Source organism: Panthera uncia, chromosome E1 (assembly GCF_023721935.1).
Source record: "Panthera uncia isolate 11264 chromosome E1, Puncia_PCG_1.0, whole genome shotgun sequence".
NCBI classification, from domain to species: Eukaryota; Metazoa; Chordata; class Mammalia; order Carnivora; family Felidae; genus Panthera; species Panthera uncia.
The window spans coordinates 19,364,930-19,390,479 of record NC_064814.1 but is presented as its reverse complement, the minus strand read 5'-3'; the positions used below and the strand labels follow the sequence as shown (position 1 = coordinate 19,390,479).

The window sequence follows — 25,550 nt, the reverse complement described above, 5'->3', positions numbered from 1 at the left end:
AAAAAGAAAAAAGAAAAAAAAATCTCTCCTGCCAATTATTAGACAAACACAGACTTCTGTGGAGAGAAAGAGAAAGGGAGAAGAAGAGACAGAAATAGACCTAGCAAGGGTGTGAAGGCTCAGAGGGTAAAGTATGGAAAGGGGGAAGAATCAAAGGGAGAAGGGAAGGGAAACAAGGGAGGGGAGAGGAGGAGGAGAAACAGGAAGAGGTAAATTTAATCCTCTTTCTCATTGTTGCAAGATGAAAGAACGAGATGCTCCTGGACAGAGGCAGATAGGAGATTCTGAGACTCACCGAGCAAAAGACGGGAGCCCCCACTCTGCCTCACACACCAGAACGACTTTTTCGAAGTGACAAATATATCTAAGTCAAACAATGTCCACGTCCCGGAAGCAGGGTCGCCTTCCCAGAGTAAGTCCCTTTTCCTCAGAACCCAACTATCTCTTTTGCCACCCAGTCCCCGTCCTCCGCAGGCGACCCGCTTTCCTGCCCTCCGGAAGCCTCCCTGCATCCTGGGTGCTGGGCAACGGCTCAGCCACACACCTGTGCCAGGCCTGCCTCTCATCGTGCAAGTGCGAAGTAGCTGTGTCCTTTGCTTCTAGAAGAGCTTGGGTCATGGCTCTCAGAATTTCCGCTCTCTGTACCCAGGTCCCCCTCTCTCTCGTCTGTCTCCACAGCTCTGACTGCTCAGGTTTATCGTCCCTTCCTTCTCATTATTTCTATTTTCCATTTCTTTGTCTTTTTGATCTTTCACGGAGAGCTTCCAACTTTTCGCTTTAAGTTTCTATTGAACTAAAAAAAAAAAAATCTGCCACACTACTCACAATTTCCAAGAGGATTGTTTTTGTTCTCTGAGTAGCAACGTCAATGCCCTTTTCCAGATGAGGTAATGGAGGTACAGAGAGGTTAAGCAGCTTGCCCAGCATCACACAGCCGGGAAGTGATGGAGCCACTTTAAACCCACGTAGTAGAGCACACAGCATACCTCTCTCTGCCTAGGTTAGCAGATTCACATACACGTCATTCATATTTCTATGTCTGTACGTACACAACACATTTTTCTGTTCTCTAGAGCGTCTGTGTTTTTTTCCGAGTTCCTTTTATTTATTTGCTTTGCCAACCAGTTCTGTCTCTGTTTCTCCCTTTAGAAACTTTCCTCAACAGTCAGGCGATCTTTCTTATTTAAAGTGAGGCCTCTAGGGGCGCCTGCGTGACTCAGTCGGTTGAGCGTCCGACTTCGGCTCAGGTCATGATCTAGAGGTTCGTGAGTTCGAGCCCCCCGGTCGGGCTCTGTGCTGACGGCTCGGAGCCTGGAGCCTGCTTCGGATTCTGTGTCTCCCTCTCTCTCTCTCTGCCCCTCCCCCACTCATGCTCTTTCTCGCTCTCAAAAATAAACATTAAAAATAAACAGTAATAAAGCGAAGCCTCTAAAACAGGCCAGGGATGCATGGACTCCACGTCAGGGTGTGTCGGGAGGGCCTGGGCTCTCCCATGCCCGTCTCTGACTGGACCTTCGTCTTGAACCATTTTGCCCAGACCTGCATCATCCAGTGTCCTTCCTGGCGGCAGAGATCTGGCTACTGATGTCTGCAGAGGGCTGCCTACGGGTTCCGGATACGGACTCTTGCACAAACCCAATTTCTCATTGCCCCCAGCCGCGCCTGTGTCCTCTCTCTCATTCCATCTCCCCAGAGAGCAAACCAGGAGCGGGGGCAGAGGCAGACACGGAATAAACACATATGCTGAAACCCTAATCCCAATGTGATGGTATTTGGAGGTGAGGCCTTTGGTGGAATCCCCTCGTGGATGGGATTAGTGCCCTAATAAGAAGCCAGAGAGCTTGCTTTCTCCCGCCCCGTGAGGACGTAACAAGATGGGGTCTGCGACCCGGAAGGAGGCTCTCACCAGAACCCGATACGCTGGCAGGCACCTGGATCGCAGGCTTCCAGCTTCCAGAACTATCAGGGATGAATTTCTGTTCTGGATAAGCCTCCCAGCGTATGGCGTTTTGTTATAGAACCCGCGTTAAGACAACAGCCGTGTGTTTTATGGACTTAAGGTCAAAAGCAATTCTTCAGAGTTTATTCCATAAATCTCTCTGCGTCTATAGTCCCACTCAGTACACTGGGTAGTGGTGGTTTGTTTTTTTGTTTTTTTTTTTTTTTTTTTCAGAAGAGAGGGCCTGCGACTATTACTCTTCTTTCTCTTAAAGCTACCAAACTCTATTCTACCTCTGTAATTAATAAATTACACTCTCCATTAGAGAATTAAGGCCACTCTGAACCTCGTGAGGCTTATCTGTCTTGGCTCCCATTCTGCTGGTGTTGTTTTTAATCACAAAATGCTTGATACGGTATTTTTTGCTCATTTAACAAAGAGCTCTTTCCACGTGGCAGGTGCCCTACAGATACTTACTCACTAGAAAATATAAAAATCACAGCGTCGTGAAGATTAGGTTATTTTCCCTAAAGAAGCTGGAATCAGAGATGCTGGTTTGTGCAAGACAGCCTGTGCCAGAAGCCCGCAGACTCATGTCAGTTCCTTTGCCATCGAATGCATTCATCCATTCCAGGCCACTGGGGCTAGAGCAGTGAAGAAAGCAGACAAACATCCCTCCCGACCTTTACGGAAATGCTACGCTAGTGAGTCAACGAAACAGCTTACAGGGGTGACGATATTTTAGGTGGTAAAAGAGCCATGGAGACAATGAAACAGGAAAGAGAGGAGAGGTGATGGAAGGTGGGAGCAGTTTACGGTCTAACAGTGTGCGAGGCGGGGGGCACCTGGGTGGCTCCGCTGGTTGAGCATCCGACTCTTGGTTTCAGCTCAGGTCACGATCTCATGGTTCGTGAGTTCAATTGAGCCCCGCACTGGGCTCTGTGCTGCAAGGCCTGGAGCCTGCTTCGGATCCTCTAACCCCACCTTGCTCTCTACGCCTCCCCGGCTCGTGCGCGCGCGCTCTCTCAAAATAAATAAACATAATGCAAAAAATTTACAAAACGTGGGAGTTAGGGAAAGCCTCACGGGAGGGATACGACGGAGGAGCACAGCCCTGTAGGAGATAAAGGAGCACCGAAAGAGCTCAGGCAGAAGGAGGGCCGGTCGCCACGGCCTGGAGGCAGAGGGATGGCTGGCACGTTGCGGTTGTGGGCGCGGTGAGGCGGCCGGTGCGGTCGGGTTGGTGAGCAATGTCTCCCTGGGATAAGGTTTGAGAGAGAAGGAGAAGCCAGAACCTTCTTGGTGTTGTAGGCAATGGTACGGAATGTGGCTTTTACTGTGCGTGAAATGGAGAGAGTCACTGAAGAGGTTTCGGTTACGGGAGTGACATGACTGAACTCAGCCCGGCTCCTGTTTGGGGCAAGAAGCCAGCAGAGAAGCCAGTTGAGAGGCTGTCGCAAATGATCCGGGCCGGTAACAGAGGATGTGGTGAGAAGTGGCCAGATTCTTTGAAAGAGTTGAAAGCAGAGGCAACTGGATACGCCGTGCGATAAAAAGGAGAGGAACCAAGAATGGCTTCGAGACTTTTCTCCCAAGCAACTAGAAGAGCGGGGCTGTCGTTACCTCACATCAGAAAAATTACGGGTGGAACAGGTCTCGGGGGGGAAGACGAAGAGATCGGTTTCGGACACATGAAGCGTGGGGACGCTTATCGGCCATCTGGAGTTGAAGTGAATATTTGGATACTGAAGTCAGGAGTCCAGAGGGAAGGTCTAGCTTAGAAGTAGACGTCCGCCGCCAGTACGGGAGCGGCATACGGAACTACGCTCCTGGATGAGATCTCCAGGCACTGAGTGGATATGAAAAGGAGGAGTCTCGGTCTACTGAGCCCGGAGCCTGCCAGTGTCAGGAGGCTGGAGATAAGCGGGAGAGCAAACCGAAGGAGTGGCCAGAGAGATACAAAACGAGGATAACAGGGGATCCTGAGGCCAAGTGAGGAAAGTGCTTCAAGGACTGTGTCGGGTGCTACAGAGGCGTCACGTGAGGGGAGGACTGAAAAATAAGCACGTGGCTGAAGCACGTGGGGGACTGGCGATCTGAACGCAAGCCCGCACGCTGTGGTGGCGGGGATGAGAGTGCGACTCGAGGAAGCTCACGGGAAGGAGAGCAAGTGGAGCAGAGACAGACAATCTTTTCAGACTTCTGTCACCAGGGGAAGGAGAGGAATGGGCTGGAGGCTGCAGGGGAAGTGGGTAAGGAGAGGTCTGCCTTATGTGGTTTGGTTTTTTGCACCAGGAGACAACTACCAGCATGTGTGCTGGCTGATGGGAAAGATCGGGCAGGAGAAAGGGAAAACTAGGTTCTGCCACAGATTCAGAGGAGACGTGTCCTTGAGAAAGGAGAGGGGATGGGATCGGGAGCACAGGGGACAGGATCGGGGAGAGGAGAGGGCCCTCGCTAGGAGTTACAGGTAAATCACCACCCCCAGCAGCGGTGGGGCAAGTTCCGCTTGCTTCCGCCTCACCCAGGAAGTAGGAAGGAAGACCCACAGCCAAGAATGTGATGGCAGAAAAGACTACTGGGAGGGGCGCCTGGGTGGCTCAGTCGGTTGAGCGTCCGACTTCGGCTCAGGTCACGATCTCGCGGTTCGTGAATTCGAGCCCTGCGTCGGGCTCTGGGCTGATGGCCCAGAGCCTGGAGCCTGCTTCCGATTCTGTGTCTCCCTCTCTCTCTGCCCCTCCCCCGTTCATGCTCTGTCTCTCTCTGTCCCAAAAATAAATAAACGTTAAAAAAAAAAAAAAAAAAAAAAAGAAAAGACTACTGGGAGATTCAAGGTGTGAGGGAAGGGTATGGACAGTCGTCTAGGAAAGTGGGAAGGGACCAAGGAACGCAGCGTGAGTCTCAGGACTCCAGGAAGCATCAGGGCCCATTTGAAATCACTAATGCTGAACTTAAAGTGAGGTCAGCTGATAACATAATAACACCTCTAGAGCGTGCCGATGGCTAAATACAACAGAACTGATACTTTGGGGAATAATGAGAGTAATTGAAGAAATACAATTAATCTCTCAACCTTCACGGTTTCGACTATGTGTTTGAAACTCAGTCACAACTGCGTGAATTCCTGGGCTCCTCAAAAAAAAAAAAAAATCTAAAAAGGTCTGGTTTAGCATGGCTGGAAATATACAGCTAATTTCTCATGCAAGCTGTCCCTAAAACATGTTTTGAATAATTTTATTCTCAGGACGGTAGTGACTGTACATTTCCATACAAAAAAACCGAGTTACAGTTATTTTAATCTAAGTCTTATTTTTATAGCTATCATTACTATATAGAAATACAATTTTCAAACATCTGTGGCATAGCCTGAACAGATGTAGAGTAACAGATGAGAGGAAAATCACAATTCGGAAGTGAGCGAAGTTGTTTTGTTTGGTGGCTGCTGTTGTTTTAATCTCTGGCTCTTTCTAACTGCTCCATTATGGCTGGTCATGCCCTCCACCCTCCACTGAGTACTTGGTTTGCCTCTGCTTTTCGACAGCCTCTCTCTCAGGTCAGTCTTCCTCGGTAAAAAGCCCAATACGTCGGTCCTCTTTCTCTGTGCAATTCCTATCAAAATCTTGGGCTTGGAACTCTAGTGGGAAGAAACAAACCAATTTTCAGAAAGGTATCAATGGTTGTTAGTCATTTTAATATGGTACTCTTTTCTTGTAGGGTACTTTGCATTATGCCTTCATTCAAAAAGTCCTTCATTAGAAGTCAAACTTTCACTTTTCACAGATGACATGATACTTTACATGGAAAACCTGAAGGACTCCATCAAAAAACTGCTAGAACAGATACATTCAGTGTCCGTAAATTCAGTAAAGTAGCAGGATATAAAATCAATGTACAGAATTCAGTTGCATTTCTATACACCAATAATGAAGCAACAGAAAGAGAGATCAAGGAGTTGATCCCATTTACAACTGCACCAAGAACCATAAAATACCTAAGAATAAACCTAACCAAAGAGGTAAAAGATCTGTACACTGAAAACCATAGAAAGTCTATGAAAGAAATTGAAGAAGACACAAAGAAATGGAAAAACATTCCACACTCATGGATTGGAAGAAATTGTTAAAATGTTGATACTACCCAAAGCAATCTACACACTCAAGGCAAAACCTATCAAAACAACACCAGCATTCTTCACAGAGCTAGAGCAAACAATCCTAAAATTTGGATGAAACCACAAAACACCCCGAATAGCCAGAGTAATCTTGAAAAAGAAAACCAAACCTGGAGGCATCACAATCCGGGACTTTAGCCTGTATTACAAAGGTGTAATCATTAAGACAATATGATATTGGCACAAAAACAGACACACAGACCAATGGAATAGAATAGAGAACTCAGAAATGGACCCACAAATATATGGCCAACTAATCTTCGACAAAGCAGGAAAGAGTATCCAACGGAAAAAAAGACAAGTCTCTTTAGCAGATGGTGCTGGGAGAACTGGACAGCAACATGCACAAGAAGAACCTGGACCACTTTCTTACACCATACACAAAAATAAATTCAAAACGGATGAAAGGCCTAATTGTGAGACAGGAAACCACCAAAATGCTACAGGAGAAACCAGGCAGCAACTTCTCTGATCTTGGCCTCAGCAACTTCTGACTTGACATGTCTCCGAAGGCAAGGGAAATACAAGCGAAAATGAACTACTGGGACCTCATCAAGATAAAAAGCTTCTGCACAGCAACGGAAACAATCAACAAAACTAAAAGGCAACGAACGGAATGGGAGAAGATATTTGCAAATGACATGTCAGATAAAGGGTTAGTAAGTATCAAAAATCTATAAAGAACTTGCCATAAGTCAGTGAAGAAATGGGCAGCAGACATGAACAGACACTTTTCCAAAGATAAACACCCAGAGAGCAAACAGACAAATAAAAAGATGCTCAACATTGCTCATCATCAGGGAAATACAGATCAAAACCACACTGGGATACCACCTCACACCAGTCAGGCAACATCTCAGGCAACAACAAATGTTGGCAAGGATGTGGAAAAAGGGTAACCCTCTTGCACTGTTGGTGGGAATGTAAACTGATGCAGCCACTCTAAAAAACAGTGTGGGGTTTCTCAAAAAATTAAAAAGAATCACCCTATGACCCGGCAATAGCAGTGCTAGGAATTGATCCAGAGGCTACAGGAGTGCTGATCCATAGAGGCACATGTACCCCAATGTTTATAGCAGTGCTATCAACAATAGCCAAAGAATGGAAAGAATCCAAATGTCCTTCAACTGATGAGTGGATAAAGAAGATGTGGCATATACAATGGAATACTACTCAGTGATTAAAAAAGGATGAAATCTTGCCATTTGCAACAATATGGATGAACTGGAGGGTATTATGCTAAGTGAGATAAGTCAGTCAGAGAAAGACAGATATCAGGTGTTTTCACTTACATGTGGAATTTGAGAAACTTAACAGAAGACCATAGGGGAAAGGAAGGAAAAGTAAGTTACAAACAGAGAGGAAGGCAAACCATAGAGACTCTTAAATACAGAGAACTGAGGATTGATGGAGGCGGGTGTTGAAGGGATGGGGAAAACGAGTGATGGGCATTGAGGAGGGCACTTGTCGGGATGAGCCCTGGGTGTTGTACGTAAGCGATGAATCACGAGAATCTACTCCTGAAGCCAAGACTACACTGTATATTAGCTAACTTGACAATAAATTAAAAAAAAAAGTCCCTGAAAAAGCAAAACAAAACAAAACACAAAAGTCCTTCATTCCTTTATTTTCCATTTCTTATTGTTAGTGAAAGTTCAGGCATTCATTTTTCCGGGAAGGTAATTTAGAGGAAAATTAGGAAACTTCTCCAGAATACTTATACTTAAGGCAAACACAGATGTTATAAAGATAAATTTCCTTAAAACATACCAGCAATAGTTTCTGAATTAAATATTTGCTTTTATGATTAAAAAAAAAGGATGCTTCCCAAATTCTTGAAACATAGCATAAAGCTCAGATTATTATGCAGTATTTTCTACTCAGAAGCTTTGAAGATATCTATTTGAAGCTTCTTCAAACACTGTGAATAAATGCAGTTTTGGCCATTTGGTGCCAGATGTTAATATATAACTATGCATTTCCCTAAAAATGAAAATATTTAGAGTATTCATAGAACACATTTATATATTTAATTTAAAATATTTGCAGAACTGGGGTGCCTGGGTGGCTCAGTTGGTTGAGCGTCCGACTTCGGCTCAGGTCATGATCTCACAGCTCATGAGTTCGAAGGCTCTGCGCTGACAGCTCGGAGCCTGGAGCCTGCTTCGGATTCTGTGTCTCCCTCTCTCTCTGCCCCTCCCCCGCTCATGCTCTGTCTCTCTCTCTCCCTCTCTCTCTCTCCCTCTCTCTGTCAAAAATAAATAAACATTAAAACAAATTGACAAATTTGTGAAGCATAAATAAAATTCATCATTTCTGCCTGGGCCATGATGGAGTAACTGGGACCATACCTAATCTGCCATAGTAAACAGCTAGAAAGCCAGAAAACACACAAAATATAGGAAACACTGTTTTAGGATGCTGAGAAACAGGAAGCAGAGGGTTGTGACCCTGTGAAGAAAAGGGAAACAGGGGAGGTGCACCCTACAATCACCCCTGCTTTCTTCCTGGAGGCACATCTGGGCCTGAACATAGGGAAGGGAAGCAAAGTACAGCATAGCAGGATTGTGCATTGAGGAGACAAGGACTAGAGTTTGGGAAAGCTGAGGCAGTTGGAATTTGGGGGGCACAGCGCTAAACAGAAGGGAGGGATGCACAGAAAGAGCTCCATATGCTGACATGGGCTCCCTCTGAGTCGGTTGCTGATACGTGGCCATGCATGTGTAGGGTTAGGATCTATAAGGCCAAGTAAAAACTGACTGGTGGGATTTAAGATCAACAATTTCCACACAAAGCTGAGAGATATTTGAGTTCTGACAAGCCAGAATGAATGGTTCTCACAAAACGCCCAGGAAGGTCACACTTAAGTCATGGGATCCAATTAGCCTTGGAGTAAAGTCAACTTTACGTCTGTTCTAACAAAACTTAAAAATATGCCTCAAATGGATCAAACTGGTCATTGACAAGTAACTGCCTCCCTAAATAAAGTCCAATGTTTTTTGAAAGAAGTTAAGAAAATCTAGCATTCAACAACATAAATTTTATAATGTCCACCATCCAATGAAAGATGGCATGAGATGAAGCAGGAGAAAAATTAGTCAATAGAGTGAGACTCAAAAATGACAGAAATGGTGGAATCAGTAGGCAAAGACTTTAAGATAGCTATTAAGACATACCTAAATATTTAAACAAAAACATGAACATAATAAGGAGAGAAATAGAAGATATGCAAAAAGAACTATACAGACTAGGGCAAAGAAATACATTATCTGAAAGGAAAATTTCACTGGATGGGATTAACAATCGATATGGCACAATAGAAGAAAAAAACCAGTGAAGATGAAGAAAAAGTATTTTAAGTATCCAAATGACTGCCACAAAGACAAAAGACTGAATTTGACGAATAATCACAGTAATGTATGGGATTATATCACATCATCTAACGTGTGTGTAATTGCAGATTAGAAGGAGAAAGGTTTGGGAAAATATTTGACGACCCAATAGCTACAAATTTTGCAATACAAAGAAAACTGTAAACCCACCAGTGGAAGAAGACTAATGAACAAAAGAGATAAACAAAGAAAACCACAATCTGATACATCATAATCAAATTGCAAGAACATAACTAAAGATAACATCTTAAAAGCAGCCAGAGAAAGCAGATGCATTAAAAAGATAAGGATGACTGAGGATGAGGATTTCTCATCTGAATGATGTCAGAAGATAACATAGTGAGTCTTTAAAGCACTGAAAGAAAAAAAAAATCTGTCAATCTAGAATTGCATATTTAGGGGCACCTGCCTGGGTGGCTCTGTCGGTTAAGCAGCCGACTTCGGCTCAGGTCATGATCTCGCGGTCCATGAGTTCGAGCCCCACGTCAGGCTCTGTGCTGACATCTCAGAGCCTGGAGCCTGCTTTGGATTCTGTGTCTCCCTCTCTCTCTGCCCCTCCCCTGCTTGTGCTGTCTCTCTCTCTCTCTCTCAAAAATAAATAAACATTAAAAAAAGAACTAGAATTGTATATTTAATAGAAATATCCTTCAAAACTGAGGTGAACTACAGACATCTTCAAACAGAAACCTGTCACCAGCAGACATGAGCTACGGGAAAGGTTAAAGGAAGTCATTCAGGTAGATGGAAAACGATACCAAATGCAAATGTGGAAACCTGGATCAACTCAAGGAATAAAGAGCACTGGACACAGAAGACAAGTGTGTAAATGTAAATTATCTTTTTTCTCCTTTTGAAAATTTCTTTGAAAGAAAATGTACTTTTAAAAGAAGAGATAATACAACTATATTGGGGTTCCTAATGTATGTAGAAACAGGACTGGAATAGGGAAATAGAGCTACAGTGTTATTAAGGCACTTACATTTTATGGTAAACTGGTATAAGAGTACTCGAAGGCAGAGCATAGGAAAGAGCCGTATTGCAAAAAAGAAAAATAAAGAAAAAGGTGTATCTACTAAGCCAATAGTAGAAATAAAATGGAATATTAGTTAAGTACTCAGTGAATCAATAAAAGGTATGATAAGAGGAAAAGGGAAAAAGAGATGGGACAAATTGAAAACAAGCAGCAAAATGGTAAAATAAAACCCAACAATACCCATAATTACATTAAACACAAATAGTTAAAAATTTCATCTAAATGACACAGCCTGTCATACTGGATCTGGAAGGAGGTGTAACTATGTAGTATTTTCAAAAGAAACTTTATATATTTAAACACACTGAAAGTAAAAGGATGAAGAAAGATGTACCATGCAAACAGTAATCAGAAGAAAAGTGGGGTGGCTATGCTAATATCCAAGTAGATTTGAGAACGAAGAAATTTAGCAGAAACAAAAGAATATTTCACAGTGATAAAAATTTAATTCATAAAAATGATAGAGCAATCTTAATGTTATGTACCTAATTTCAAGAGCTTTGAAATACATGAGGCAAAGACTGACAGCACTGAAAGGAGAAATAGGCAAATCAAAAAATTATAAATGAGGAGATTTCAACCCTCTTCTCTCCGGAATTGATAAAAAAAAAAAGTAGATAGAAAATTAGTGAGGATATAGATGATCTGAAAAACGTTGTCAACCAACTTGACCATTAATCAGACACCACATTCTGGGCCACACAACAACTTTCAATAAATTTTAAAAGGATTAAAATCAGGGATGCCTGGGTGATTCAGTGTCCGACTCTTGATTTCAGCTCAGGTCACGATCCTGGGGCATGGAATTAAGCCCCATGTCTGGCTCTAGGCTGACTGTGGAGCCTGCTTAAGACCCTCTCTCTCTCCCTCTGCCCCTCTGCACACATATGCTCTCTCTGTCTCTAAATTAAAAAAAAAAGAAAAAAATATATGTATGTATATATATACATACATATACATATGTATATACATACATATACATATATATGTATATACACATATACATACATATACATACATATACATACATATACATACATACATACATATATATGAAAGGATTAAAATCACACACAGTATATTCTCTGACCACAATGAAATTAAATTAGAAATCCATATATAACTGATATTCCCAAAATATTCAGAAAATTAGAAATACACCTAATTTCAAAAAAATACACCTAATTTCTATGGGTCAAACAAGAATTTACAAGGTGAATTAGAAAATATTTAAAAATTAATAAAAAATGGAAGCATAGTGTTTGTGGAATGCAGCTAAATCAGTGCTTTGGGGAAATTTTTATCCTTGAATTATTTTATTAGCAAAGAAGGAAAATCTAAAATAAGTGATAGAAGCTTCCCCTGAAGAAACTTATACAAGAATAGCCAATTAAAGGCAAAATAAGCAAAAGAAAGAAAATAATAAACGTAAGAGTAGAAATAATGAAATAGAAAACAAAAACAATAGAGAAAATCAGTGAAACCAAAATCTGGTTCTTTGAGATCGATAAAATTGATAGACCTCTAGGTAGACTGATCAGAAACAATGGAGAGAAAATATAAATTAGCTAATGTCGGGAATGAGAGAAAGTGGACATCGCTATCTGATCCTACAGACATTAAGAGGGCAATAAGGAAGTTTTATGAATAACATATTGCCAAAAGTTTTGATAATTTAGGTAAAATACAGAAGTCTCTTAAATAATACAAATTAACAAAAGTAAGGCAAGAGTAGAAAACTCAAAGAGTTGTATATCCCTCTAAGTATTAAACACACACACACACACACACACACACACACACACACACACACTCACAGCCCTCTGAAATCCTGATAGATCCCTGTGATGCTTTTATAAACATTTACTTTGAGTACCTCCCCTGTGTCGGGCTCTCTATGTTTACAGAGGTAAATGATTTAATGCAGCCAGGGAGGAGACAAATAAGTGAATAAATAAAATATGGCATAAATGTCATGGGAGAGCTATGCACAGAGTGCTATTAGGGAAAAACTATGAGATACCTACACTGGAGAAGGCTTTTGTAAGGACATGAATATTAAAGGATAATGATGTCGATGGTGTTGCTGATGCTGAGGGCGATGACTGATGGGGATGAATGAGATGATGACGATGACGATGACAGCAACAACAAAACAACTAATATTTACTTTGCTCTTACTCTACTGACAATATATGGCTTCGGTGCTTTACATATATTAACAGATCTAACACTCCCAAAACTCTGTGAGGTAGACACGATTATTATCCTCATTTACAGACAGTGAAACTGAGAGACAGGTGACGAAACTTGCTCGAGGTTATCAGCTTGGAATGAACAGGAATCAACGAATTGGAAAAGAAAGAGAAGAGAATCCCAAATGGAAGGAGTAACAGGTACAAAATCCTGCCGGACCGTGGGATATTGGAGGCGTCAGGCTTGCTTTTCTTCCGTCACAGGCACATCTGCGGGAAAGGCGATCTCTACCCTCTGTCCCCACTTTCACTCTCTCGTTACTTCAAGAAATATTTACTGAGCAGCTTGGTGACTGTCCATTCTTTACCTGAGTTTGACCCCACCCCTTCCATTCAGCTCAGCGATGACCTTCTCGTGGCTGGTAAAAGAGGCCATTTTAATAAACATTTCTTTTTATTACAAAAGTAAATACAGAGTGTGGTGGTGGTTATACAGTTCCATAAATTTATTTTAAAAATCATTATACAGCACTCTAAGCAGAAGAATTCTACGGTATGAAAGTTATACCTCAATAAAGCTGTTTTTAAAAAGTAAATATAGGGGCGCCTGGGTGGCTCAGTCAGTTAAGTGTCTGACTTTGGCTCAGGTCACGATCTCACGGTTCATGGGTTCGAGCCCCGTGTCGGGCTCTGTGCTGACAGCTTACAGCCTGGGGCCTGCTTCGGATTCTGTATCTCCCTCTGTCTCCGCCCCTCCCCTGCTCACACTCTGTCTCTCTCTCTCTCAAAAATAAACAAACATAAGAAAAAAATTTCTTTAAATAAATAAAAAGTAAATGTATACTCAGCACAGAATATGTAAATTCTATGTAATTTTATAAAAATTACATAGAATATATGTATTCTATATATAAATATATAAAAACTACATAGAATTTATGTAAATGCAGGGCACCTGGGTGGCTCGGTCATTAAGCATATGGCTTCGGCTCAGGTCATGACCTCATGGTTCATGATTTTGACTCCCACATTGGGTGAGCACAAGCCCCAAGCCCCACTTCAGGTAAAAAACCCCCACTTTGGGTGAGCACTGCTTCTCTCTCTCTTTCCCTCTTTGTCTCTCTCTCTCTCTCTCAAAAAATATATGTAAATGTACAAAAATTATATCTAGAAAATATAAATATATTTTAAATAATATATTTTAATATATTAGTATATTTTAAAAATATATTATATTTATATATAACAACACATGATATACTTTAATATCTTAACATTTAGCAATATATTTTAAATAAGTTATAACAGATAAAAAATATATTTATACGGCACACATATGAAATCGCCTACAATCTATCATCCAGAGTAACAATGTTGACATCTTAGTGATTTTTATGTACAATGTACTTGGCAGGTACCAGGATATTTCTGAAGTCCTAAACCTGGTGTTTTCTTCCATTTCTCAACCTTTCCCAGCTTGGCCTGCTGCCCTTACTACCTCACAGAAAGGATGACACAACAGAAGTATAGAGAAACCAAAGGAGGCAGTTTTTGGCTTTTGCCTCTCTAACCTGGGCCAATGGGGCTCGGGCATAGAAGTGTATCAGTCACAGTGGGTCTTACTCTGCCTGCTTCCCGACTCTAGACTAGAAATGATTCTCCAACCTGGAGTAACGAGGCATAATCTGAAGTGAAGGGGAAAACGATTATCTGTGAGTCTGTTCCTGAGCAAAGGCCTTGTTTCTTGCCCCATTCTCTGGGCCAAGCCTGGCAGACGGGGAAGGCGCAGAAACCCCACAGATATGGGGCCGCTCTCATTGCAGGGGGGCCTGTGCTCACAGGCCGGATGGATGGAGGCAAGGGGCTGTATGACCTTGAGTTCTTGGCCACACCGGCAGGTATACTGGAGCCAGAAGCAGAAATGGGCTGTGTGGTGTGTGCGTGTGTAAGCAGGCCAGCGACTGCTACACCCAGTTTCTTGTGCGTTCACGCCTCTCCCTGACAAAAGGCAGGAAGAATATAAAACCTCTGAGGTGTCTGAGAGAAGTATGGATGCAGCAAAGAGAATGCAGGGCTTGGAGGGGCTTTCAAAGAGGAAGGAGGGGTTACAGAGAAGTAACGGGTATCAACTGGCCACCAAAGGTCCGTGGGGGCAACAGATGTCTCGGTGGATGCCTCTGTGGATGGGTGATATGCACAATCAGAGGGCTCCATGTCTCATCCACCACACCATGGCACGAGAGAGCCCTTGGTTCTCACATGGGATCCTGGGGAAGCAACTGACGTCCGGGGTGACCGAGGACTAGTATCAAGTTTTGGCCGTGCAGCCAAACGGCGACTCAAAACAGAAACTGAGAGTATAGTACAATAAGCTCATTTGAGTTTACGGCCTGAGATTCGTGCCATTTCTTAACTCGCCAGTAAGAGGTGGGGTGAGACTCTGGTGGTACTTGGTTCAGATCCCATCTGCCATCATGCCTCCTCCTCTCCATGAAGGACATGTCCGTGAGAGGAATGGTAGCAATCGAGAGGCAGACGACAGGCTGATTCTGTGCCCCATACTTGATGCGGTGAGTGTACTGAAGGCCTAGACTCCCTCCTTCTAGGCTTGAGTTAACATTTGACCTGCAGATGTCAGTCCATATTTAGCGACTCTTCAGCCTTAGTTAATTTCTAAAGAATTGATTAAGTCATTTTATATAGTTGCTTTACCCAGAACCAGAATCGAGGAATTAGAAACCCCAAGTGTTTTGTTTTTGTCACTGCCTAATTATTTTGTAAGAATTCCAGGGAGAAGCCACATCCCCTACAAGGGAAGAAAGAAGCCGGACAGTCTTGGAAAAGGGCCGCGGTATCATTATCGATATCACTATTTCTTGAGCACCCAGTAAATATTGGTGGATCCATTCTTAGAAAAAGTGCCCATACTCCCGAATTTGGCCCTACTTCTGAATATATCCAACTAGTAGTGAATACAGTCTCTGTCTCCATTAAATAATGTGCATTTAATGACAGTTAACCTATAGAATAAGCTGGGACAGTTGATTTTCTGGCCTCACTGTAATTCAGAAGGACTAATTTTCTTGCCATTGCAACATAGGTATTTATGCGGCTAACACCCATAAATGATCACATAAGATTTACATGAATTTCCACCCCACTCGCTGAATAAGAAAGCAAACTGTGAAACAAGCTTATGGAAATAGTTAAAGAATTAAGATCTAATCATATTTCAAAAGCTCACCCTCAGAGGAACGCTCTGAAGCAGAGGCCACAGAAACTGAAACTCATTTATTACTTGGGCAGAAACACAAACTTTAAGAGAATGAGGGAGGAAAAAAAAACTTTACTTTGCTCTAGGGAAGAAGCAACTATTCTCTGATGTGCAAAAAAGAATTTATCATCAAAGACCAAATGTAAATGGGGCCAATTAATTTTTTTAAGAATCTCTACCTTCTCTAATATTTTTATGTCTTTGTTACTGTTAGGCACTACACCAAAATCTAATGTTGCATGATTTGACAAATGTTAAAGAAAAATAAGAAATTTAAAAATATATAATATACACTTTAAATATATTTAATATATTTACATATGAGTGTCAACATCGGTTGGTGTAGTACTTTTAGGAAGCAGATGGAAGATCTATCTCAAATATCTGACTTTAGACACTGAAGAATGGTGACAATTGCCCAATGACCAAATGATGTTAACTGAATTGTTGGTCTGGCAACAAATTATTTCAAATAAGCTTTGAATTTGGGAGTTAGACGTTCTGATTTGTCATACTCGTAAATCTCATTAATATTCTACTTATTGTTTTGGAAATTTTTCTACTTTTTGGCTCATTTGTATAAGAAAACAGAATGTAATGAATATTAATTGGAAAGTTTATGAAACAATGTATTTACAGGAAGTTGCCCTGTTAGATTTGCAGGCAGTTCAATATAAATCTCGATACTTAACAAAATCTCTATTGTCTCTGTTGGATAATTTGGAAGTTTGGAATAGGTGCTGGGAAGACATTCTTGAAATTTAGTCATCAGATCTTCCTAATGAAAAACAGCTTTGAGCTTATCCAGCTTTCCAGGGTTATCTACACTGAGACAGAATTACCATACCAGTTTATTTAAAAGCAATATTCAAAGTGTTTGGCAAGAGTATGATGCTCTACCCCATACTCCATCCACACACAGAAAGTCTTGTTAGTTTTGTTGCTGTGTAGGTGAATTTCCCATCACCCAGACCCTCAAAGCTGCTTCAGCCATCTTGTTTCATCAACTCAAGTTACTCTGGTTGACAATTCCAACAACTGTTGCCAAACGGTAAGCAGTAGAGCATGGTGGGAAAGAGCACAAGCTTTGAAGTTAAACCAACTTGCCCGTGTGACCACGGGCAACTTCTTGAACTTTCCTGCTCACTATTTTATGAAGTGCAGATAACGTGGACAATAAAGATTAAATAGGACTGAGGTTTAGCAACATAGGCATCGTGGAAGTTCTAGATGGCACGGGATCAGAGAGTGGTGAGTAAGCACTGGAATGAGGATAAAGACCAGGTTCTTCACGCGTGAGGGAAGGGGAAAAATAAAAGGTAAGGCAACAGTGATCAAAAGGCGAACCTGATGGACTGGGATCGTGGAGGCGAACTAGCTGAGTAATGTTGAGGTCTAAGGCATGTCTGCATTTTTTGATGGGTAAAGTGGAAACACGAGAGAGGTTACTTTAGTGGACATGAGCTTACAAAACGGCAGGATCGGGCTATTAGAAAAGTCAGCTGCCAAAATCAATCTTTTGTTACTCTTTCTTGTTCATTCTTTCTCTTTGGGTCCTTTGGGTTCACTTTGGGACTTTGGGTCCTTCACTGCTTGTCTTAGATTCTTTTTTTTTTTCAAAGTTCATTTAATTATTTTGAGACAGAGAGAGAGAGAGAGAGAGAGAGAGAGAACATGCACAAGTCAGGGAAAGGCAGAGAGAGAGGGGAGGAGACAGAATTCCAAGCAGGTTCCACCCTGTCAGCACAGAGCCCCACGAGGGGCTTGAACTCACGAACTGCGAGATCATGACCTAGGCCGAAACCAAGAGCCAGACGCTTAACCAACTGAGCCACCCAGGCGCCCCTGCTTGTTTCAGATTCTTTACTGGGGGAGGAATTTTTTTTCCTGACATGCATCCAGAAACGGGGGTGCTCTGCTGCTTTTGATATTGCTAATGATTTTTAGTTGTAATTGTTTACATTATATAATGGATAGATACAAAAAAACATTCTACACGATTATGAGAAACGATAAAGAACCCTCCTAAAACAACCACACCACTTAACATCTAGCATCACAAATGCTGAGCCGAAATCAAGAGTCGGATGCGTTACCGACTGAGCCACCGAGGCGCCCCTCTCACACATTTTTAGAAGAATTCATTCATGATGCTTCATTTGAAACTGTATTTCCTTCATAGCCACTGCTTTAGAATATTCAATGGTGTGAACAGATCAAAATCATCCCTGAATTGATGGTTCAGAAATCAAATGTTCAACTTCAAAGGATAATGCCACCAACATTTTATAGTCTCACTACAACACGGAAGAGTTCTTTCTGTTCCACTTTCTTTCTTTTTTTTGTTAAGTTTATTTCTTTTGAGAGAGAGCGAGTGCAAGCAGGGGAAGGGCAGAGAGATAGGGAGAGAGAGAATCTCAGGCAGGGGGAACTCCCGAACCGTGAGATCATGACCCGAGCCGAAATCAAGAGTCAGATGCTTAACCGACTGAGCCCCCCAGGTGCCCCTGTTCCACACTTTCAACCCTCCTCAGCATCGTCAGACTTCCTATGTTTAATAGCAGATTTAGTAAGATATAATTCACATATCGTAAAGTTCACACTTCTAACCTGTACGAAAACCTGTGGTTTTTAGCGTATTCATAGAGCTGTATGTCTATCACCACTATCAACTTCCAGAACATTTTCATCACCTCAAAAAGAAACCCCACACCCATTAGCAATCACTTCCCTTTTTCCCTCCCCCCAGCCACTGACCACCAGTAATCTCTTTTCTGCCTCTACAGATGTTCCTATTCTGGACATGTCATATAAATGGAGTCATACACATGTGGCCTTTTGTGACTGGTTTCTTTCACTTAGTGCATCTTTAGGGTTCCTCTATGTTGCAGCACGTGTCAGGATGTCATTACTTTTCATTGTCAAATAATATTCCATTGTATAGAAAAACTATATTTTATTTATCCATTCATCAGCTGATCGACATTTGAGATGCTTCCATTTCTTGGCTATTATAAATAATGTTGCTGTAAACATTCTTATACAAGCATTTTGGAGGGGAAATGTATTTTCCATTTTCATCCTTCAACAGAAGATCATGGAGATTTTATTTGCAGGCCTCAGGCTCCCAGGTAGCAGCAGAAATGCTAGGTCATATGGTAACTCTATGTTAAACTTTTTAAGGAACTGCCAAACTATTTTCCAAAATGGCTGCACCATTTTTCATTTCCACCAGCAAAGAATTAGGGTTCTAATTTTTCCACATCCTGGCTCAAATTTGTCATTTTCTCTTTTTGACTGTGGCCATCCCGGTGGATATGAAGTGGTGTCTTTGGCTCCTTTGATCCCTTGCCCAGAAGTAGCAGCAAACGTATGGGCTCAGGTCATTCTCTGAAAGCTCTACTTGGTTTGTTTTTTTTCATGGAGATGCTCTAAAATAGTGGCTCCAATCTGGGAGCAGTGGAGTTAGGAGGCATCCATCACAGCATTCTCAGAAGGCGTGAGAAAAAGCACATTAGAAGAGCTTGAGACCTGGAAATAAAGTCTCCATGATCTACTGTTGAAGGGTATGCCTTACCCTCTTACAGATGCTGAATTCTTCAAACTGTTCAGTGTCTTCCAACTAGGCCTTTGCAGCATCACTGTTAAACTTTCCATCTTGGTTGAACACTCTCTTGGGGCTATAACCGACATGCGCACTCACCAACTTGCCTTTTATTTCCTTTTGGACCAAAATCAGCGCCACAAGCCACCCTATCTATATCCCAATTACACTCGATCCTGATGCCATTTGGACTGGACGGGTCTTAATCCTCATATGACCTTTTGGGGATGATTTGTGTCAGATGTCAGACGGATTTATTACAGCATAAATCTTGAGAAACAATTTTGCATAGCTTCAATATCTGTGAATAGGCTACAGCAATGAACAATATTTCCCCCAAACAGGAGTACAATGAAGGAGGGAGTAGAAATGACATCAGAGTGAGAGGTGAAAAATGTTATTTGAGATTCTAAAGCTACTGAATCAGAATCTCCAGGATCTTGTGGACCAGGAATCTGTATTAAAAAACTTTCTCATTGCTTCCGATAATCAGTCAAGTTTGGGAGCCACTGCTCCAGCTAACTGAGGATATCACTGGGAGCACTCTCCTAAATAAAAGACAGTCATTTATAAAGCACGTAATTTCTGCTTCTGCTATATTATCTCATTTCTCCTGTGACTTTCCTGGGCAGAGAACCCAACGAGTTGAGGCTGGTTGTTTTCAATAAATGAATATCATCAACTTTGATAACCCCCAAAGAGTTGCTATGGTAACATAGAACAAAGATAATACCCATCAAGATCTAAATAATCAAGGCTGCTCCGTGATCTTAAGCTGGCTTACTTTTAATGGTTTTAAGTGCAGACAAAAGCAAACAGCTCCAAGGAGTCAGGCTCTATTAGTACCAGAGTATTTAACTAATTGCGTGCTCCCCCAACACCCCAAATAACAGCAGAGGGGAATAGGTTGTTTGGTCACGAAGGCAGTTAAAGTACAGAAATGCAGTTTTCACGGAGCCCTCCACCCTCCACTGGTCTTTATCTAATTCAAGTCAGGCAGCTAGGTGTTGGAATTAACTTCTCTGAACTAAATACAAAAATTCAAAGTCATTTTGGGATTTGATGCTCATTCATTTTCAACCAAATATTCACATTCATTTCAAATTCACACAAGGACTGCAACAGCTTCACCTAAATCAGTTTTCTACAAGTTAAACATCCCTCCTACACTCAGATGTGATTGTGGGACCACTTTGATCTTTATTCCCAAATTTATTGCTCTGTGTAATCCATGACAAAATGTAATGTGATTTACTATATCTCTATATGACAGCCCAGCAGCTGACAGAACTTAATAATTCAGCATAAGAAAAAAACCTTCTGGCACCAAAATAGACAGATCATAATGGGGGCTCTTTAGTATCAGTTTACAATGAAGCCGATACAAGCTGATCCTAAGAACTTCAAAACAATTCTTTTTTTTTCTCATGTATTTAATGAAGGAAATTTTCATTCCCTAAACGTGTTTTGTAGCTGCAAGCAAGTAATTTTGGACCATTATGCTTTTGTTCTCATTAAAACAATGTAGGACTAGTCATAGCTGATGTTCCTTTCACAAAGAAAAGGACTAAATTTTTCCATTTAATTGGAAATAAGTGAAGAAACACAATTGTGGGAATGTGGGAGATTATAAAAGAAGTAGATTTATATTTGGTTATGGTATAGAAAAGGCATAGATGAGCTAATTAAGCACTGTATATATAATTATTGGAATTAAGACTTGCCTTTGAAATTGCTAGGGCTGAAGTTTCTCTGAAATTCCTTCTCCCTGAGCACAAGTCGGAATCCGGAGATGGAAATGTCAGACCAGACAGCCCTTAGGTCTCTTTCAACTAAAATTTCCAAGATTTTTGACATTGCTTTTTAGAGGGTCACGGTGGTTCTTGTTGGGAGTGGTGGTGATGGGTGTGAGAGTCTCTTATGCTCCTGGCCAAAATGGGAGAAGTGGAAGAGGCTTACAGCTCACTCGTCTAGCTCCCATAGAGGTGACTGGATGGTGTGTGAATATGGGGCCTCAGCAATGGGGTCTAGCTGGGTTGGGAGAGCTCCAAGTTCCTTCTGGACTCTCACTGGGTTTCCAGCACTGTGGTTCTCAACAAAATGCCCCCAGATGCCCATCTCTTGGATCTTTAGATATCTGTCAACCTATGACCCAATCAATGGGGAGTCACCTTCCTATCACCTCTCCAGGATATCTGATTATAAAAGGTAAATTATATATTCATGACTTCAATTAAAAAATTTGAAAGCTAATGTCTTCTTATAGACACTTGGATGAAACATTCTTCCTTAGGTTCGTGTATTGTTTGGAAAGGCTGGCTGGTTGGCTAACTTTCAAGAGTACCCCAGCGGTCCTTGTAAAACCATCCAGGAGGCGCAACGAACTAGTCAAAACCCACCACCGATCACAATCTGATTCCCCGCTTTGCATGTCCAAAAACTCAATGTGGCAAGTGCTCCTGTGTAGGTTACTGGACTCACACGGACCAAATCTATAGCAGACCTAGGTTCTGAAGGTCATTTGATGCTATGTTCTATCCATTATTAAATTTCAATTATATTTGCACATAACCTTGCTCTTGACATGCTTGGTACTGGTCATTTGTCAATAATGATCATTAGTACCATAATCTCAGAACAGAACTCAGAAAAATTCTAAGAATGTGTACTGGCTCTTGTTTGGAAATGTTAGAGTTCACTGATACAGAATCTAAGGCTATTAAAATCCTTCAAGTGCTTTTCTAATGAACTACATGAATTTACATTGTTTGCAATTCACCTAAAAATAAAGACCAAATAAAACTGAACAAATATATCATGAACCAGACTCTGTTCTGTAGTGCTTTAGTGGGCCTCTAATTTTTTCTTAAGTGGCCACAACATTTCAGAGGATTTAAAAAAAAAAAAAAGATGTGAACTAAATAATTTACTACAAACAGGCAGAAACTAAATTTTTAAATTTCCTTGACCGGTTAAAGGTATAATACAAATCTTTTCACACAAAATAGACTCAGAAGTTGTTCCCCTCCACTTGCTTTTCCAAGTTAAATTTTTTTTTTAATGTTTATTTAGTTTTGAGACAGAGAGAGACAGAGCATGAACGGGGGAGGGTCAGAGAGAGAGGGAGACACAGAATCCCAAACAGGCTCCAGGCTCCAAGCTGTCAGCACAGAGCCCGAAGCGGGGCTCGAACTCACGGACCGCGAGATCATGACCTGAGCTGAAGTCGTATGCTTAACCGACTGAGCCACGCAGGTACCCCTTACTTTTCAAAGTTTAAATTTAAGAGTGTAGTATTTAATTCTCCAGTGTTACTTCCCTTTTATTTTGAGGTGAAAGAGAAGTGTTTTCTACACACAATTTTCTAAAAATGGTTTGTTTTCATTTGTTCCTTCCATTTGAAAGAACCCCTGTGGCTGCCAACAGATGTTTAGAAATTTCCACCAATAAGAAGTGCTGTGTCCTTGACAGCTTTAGACAGAAAGCTCCTAATACCCCCAATATAATTTCCCAATATGCTAACCCCCTCCACTTCACCCACACATACATACTCATTATTGGTGCTATCTACTCTCTTGTTTGTCTCCCATTCAATTATGACTTCAGAGCCAAAAATTCAGGGTTTTGGCCAAATCAAGGAATCTCAGGCCAAGGAGTTTGGATTTCATTCTGGATGCGGTGGGATGCATTAAAGGTTTGTTAGCAGGGAGTGAAATCGTAAAGGTATCGTTGAGGAGATGGCTCGCCTGGGACCATGGAGAACGAACCAGAAAAAACTGAGCAGATAACTGTGGCAATAGTCAAAGAGCTGCTGCCAATGGGTGAGGGCTTTGGTTCAAAGTCTTAATGAGATGACGATAATTGGAGAAACAAAGGAGGTGAAAAAGGGCTATCCTAGCCTTGTGCCTCTTTCTGAAGGAGAAAGCTACATTAGCAAAAATCACAAAATTAAACAGAAGGAAATAATGGCATTTTGAAATCTGTGCATTTCTACCCAAATACTCTCTTTCACCCAAATATGGACCCATTCACAAATGGATTTTTCTATAGTAACTCTTTGGTTAAATATGCTTACTTTTGGCATATTTTTCAGAGAGCAACTGGAAAAAATGAAAGATGTATTAAGAGATTTAACTATGGGTGGATTATAAATAATTCCGCAGAAACTGAGCATGAGAAACTAACCCTTGGGTGGTGTGAAATCAATCAATCATGAGTTCTCCCACCTCTTGATACATTCCTTTCTCAGTATTATCGATTGCCTTTTTTTACATAACCCACTCTCTCTTTTTAAAATTGATATATAATTCATTTATTATCTTACTCACCTTTCTGGAAGTGTAGGATTCAGCAGTTTTTAATATATTCACAAAGTTGTGCAACCATCTAATTCCAGAATATTTTACCAGCCAAGAGGTAACCTTATACCATTAGCTGTCATTCTCCATTTCCTCCACCCTCTCAGCCCCTGGAAACCTCTGGCCCACTTTCTGTCTCTATGGATTTGTCTATTCTGAACACTTCGTATGAATGGAATCATGCAATGTGTAGCCTTTTGAGTCTGGCTTCTTTCACTTGCATAAGATTTTCAAGGCTTATCCGTATTGTAGCATGTATCAGTACTCTGTTCTTTTTCACGGCCGAATAATATTCCATTGTACAGATACACAACATTTTCGTTTATTTATCACTAGTGGGCATTTGGGTTATTTCCACTTTTTGACAATTATGAATAATGCTATGAACATTTATGTACAAGTTTTTGCATGGACATATGTTCTCAATTCTTTGGAGAGATACCTAAAAGTGGAATTGCTGGGTCCTCTGGCAATTTTATGTTTAACTTTTTGGGGAACTGCCAATGGTTTTCCAAAGCGGCTGCCATTTTACATTCCCACCAGCAAAACATGAGGGTTTTAATTTGTCCATCTCTTTGACACCTCTTAGCATTTGGTCTTTTTGACTATAGCCATGTTAGTGGGTGTGAAGTACTATCTCACTATGGGTTTGATTTGCATTTCTGAAAAGGCAAATAATGTTGAGCATCTTTTCGATGTGCTTATTGGCCATTTACAGACTTTCCTGGGGGAAATATCTATTCAAACGCTTTGCTCATTTTAAAATTGGATTATCTATCTTTCTATTGTTGGGTTATAAAAGTTCTTTCCACGCTTGTCAGAGAGGGGATTTGCAAATATTGTATCCCATTCCGTGGACTGTCTTTTCAGTCTTTGGTGGTTATGTTCTTAGAAGCACAATTTTTTTTTTCTTTACTTTTGATGAAGTCCAATTTATCTATTTTCTCTTTTGTGGCTTCTGCTTTTGTTGTCATATCTAGGGATCTGTTGCCTAACCCAAGGTCACAAAGATGGATGGTGTGTTTTCTTTTAGGGGCTTCATAACTTTAGCTCTTACGTTTAGATCTAGCAGGGTTATTATTGACAAATTCTCACAGGTTTTGTTTATCTATGTATCTTTTCATTTATCCTTTCATTCTGAAAAATGATTTTACCCAATGTAGAATTCTTGCTTGATAGTCTTCTTCCTTTGGGACTTTGAATATTTCATTCCACTGCCTTCTGACCTTCATGGTTTTTGATGAGAGATCAGCTGTTGATCTTTCCATTAGTTCTTTATACATCATTTCCTTATTTCTTTGAACATATCTCAAATAGCTGATATAAAGTCTTTATCTACTAAGTCCAACATCCGGGCTTCTTCAGGGACAGTCTCTGTTGATTTTGTTTTTCCCTGCCCAGAGGCTATACTTTCTTTCTTCGCATGTCTCATCATTCTTTTGTTAAAAACTGGCCATTTTGGATATTATGAGGTGGCAATTATGGAAATCAGATTCTCTCCCTTCCTCAGAGTTTTTTGTTGTTGCTGGAGTTTTATTATTGTTGTTATTGTTAGTGACTTTTCTGAACTAATGCTGCAAACTA

The 25,550-nt window shown here is 41.2% G+C and overlaps 1 protein-coding gene across 10 annotated transcripts in view; it reads right to left on the bottom strand.

Annotated features, from left to right (window-relative positions):
* The window catches only part of CEP112 (centrosomal protein 112), a 413,298-nt gene that overhangs the window by 95,102 nt on the left and 292,646 nt on the right, over window positions 1–25,550 (bottom strand). The window lies entirely within an intron of this gene.